We start from the raw sequence: 2,500 nt of genomic DNA on the forward strand, positions 1-2,500 counted from the left end.
TAAAGGCAATTTCTGTTCATGAAAATACTTCTTCACAGAAGGGCCGAAAACTTGGGTAACCCATTGCACAAAGAACTGCCTAGTGACCCAGGCCTTCGAGTTGGATCGCCAGAAAACATGAAGCTGGTCCTTATCGATGTTGTGTGCCTTAAAGGCCCTAGGGTTCTCGGAATGGTAAACCAGTAAGGGCTTGACTTTAAAGTCCCCGCTAGCATTGGCACATAGGGCAATAGTCAACACGATCCTTCATTGGCTTATGCCCAGGCAATTTCTTCTCTTCGGCAGTGATATGGGTTCGACTGGGCATCTTCTACCAAAACAGCCCGGTTTCATCACAATTAAACACTTGCTGCTCTATGTAGCCTTCTTCCAGCACGATCCTTTCGAAGTTCTTGACAAAGTCAGCTGCAGCCTTTGTGTCCGCACTAGCAGCCTCTCCGTGGCGAACAACTGAATGAATCCCGGACCGTTTCTTAAATTTCTCAAACCAGCCATGAGATGCCTTGAAATCATCTGAGGAAGGTTCGGTTGAACTCTTCCCAGCATCACCCCCAGAGCTCTCCTCCTTCAAGTCCGTAAAGAAGGCGTGCGCCTTCTCGCAGATGACGGTTTCGGTGATGGTGTCGCAGGCGATCTCTCTGTCCTTGATCCACACTAGCAGAAGTCGTTCCATCTCTTCTATGACAGGGCTATGGTGTTTTGAAATAATGGTGATCCCCTTAGAAGGTTTCACTGCCTTAATAGCTTCCTTCTGTTTAAGGATTGTCAAGATCGTCGACATATTACGGCCATACTGTTTAGCAAGTTCACTCATGCGTGGCACTCATGTTTTTCAATAATTTCCTGCTTTACGTCTAAAGAAAGCATTTCCTTCTTCCTTTTCTCACCACTACCACTACCACTTGCAAAACTAAGCCTTTTAGGACCCATACTTTACGTAAATTACCGTAAAAGGATGCACGTAAAAAATCACGATTAAAACACAGTTAATAGCAGAACGCACAGGGCACAACCGTAAGAAGCCGACGAGAACAGAGGACTGACCCGAGCCGCGCTAATTGAGGGTCCCTCCGAGGTCGAAGTGCTGCCTTCTATCGGCGGATATAAAAAACACTTCAGGCGCTATGAGCACCAACTACGTGTACGAGTATTGTTTACTTCGGGTGTCGAAAAAAAAAATTCAGGTGTAGAGTAGGAACATGTTCAAATTGTACTTCGCATGTCGAAAAATTCGGATAGAACCGGTACGACGAAAATTGCTTACTTCCTGTGTCGAAATAAAATTCGGGTGTAGAGTCAAAAATTTGCTCGAATTTTACTTCGGATGTTGGAAAATTCGGATGTAGATACGTTCGGATGTAGAGGTTCCACTGTATGGTAAATAATAGTATTTCCTCAAAGAAGGCCGGAGCCAAGTAGCTCATGACAAAAGCTGACCCCAACCACACCGAGCTACACGGCTCATGATCAAAATCAAAGGAAAACACTGAAACAACAAATAAACCTTTAAACCTCATTACCTTCGAAATTTTGAACAGAGACCCTTTATTAATGATAGGTGACCCTATAGGTGCTATTTGAAACTATATATTATTAGCGCCTACATTTAATACGTACAGTGTGTATGCAAGAGTGTGTATGTGTGGAGAGAGAGAGAGGGGGGGAACTGCTTAGGAAAATGCAAACGAAGGATATTTCGGTGTTATGAATATTGATTTGAATAGAAAGTTCCAATATTATTCAAGAAAATGGTATATAGAAATAGGATAGAAAAATTCAAATAAAAAGTTATTATAAAATCTCTTGATGCATTAGTTTCAAAATAATATTAGATTAAATTTCTTAAAAGAATAAAAAAGTTGTCTCTCTTTTCATATATATTTCATTCATCATCGCATTTCTTTGAGTTATATCGGTAATTGCCCTCCTCCTCACAATTAAACCATCCTAACGATGCCTCGGTTGTTTAATGTCAGCCACCTTTCAGGCCAAGAAGGGCATGATCTCTCCAAGTCAGGTCTGGCCAGGCGACAACGGTTTTGATGCTGGGGGTACATCCATGACAGATTCCGTGTCTCTAGCACAAATAAAGAAACCAGTAGGATATTTTAAGAACTTTTTTATTTATTATTTTTTTATATATGACGTCATAGTGCTGTTATATCATTACATCACGCCTACACAATATTTAGAATCATATTCAACATAATCCACGAAAGTTTCAAAATATCAATTACTTATTTTTTACCGACTTTATTTTCTAGTCTTGGTTTGGTGCCCCCTTAAAGACAACGGTAGAGAACTTTAATTTTATGGTATAATGTAATTTACTTTTCGTAATCTAGGTGTCACAGACGGTAAAATACTTTAGGAAAATAGAGTCAAAGGGAAGAAATGTATCATGCAAGTTTTTGGCAAATTGATCAACTTGTAACTTACCCTTAGGTAAAAAGAGGGTTGGCAGGGTCTCTTCCGTCAATGCACATTGATTTTGGGGGTT

This window comes from Palaemon carinicauda, chromosome 9 (assembly GCF_036898095.1).
Source record: "Palaemon carinicauda isolate YSFRI2023 chromosome 9, ASM3689809v2, whole genome shotgun sequence".
Classification (NCBI taxonomy): Eukaryota; Metazoa; Arthropoda; class Malacostraca; order Decapoda; family Palaemonidae; genus Palaemon; species Palaemon carinicauda.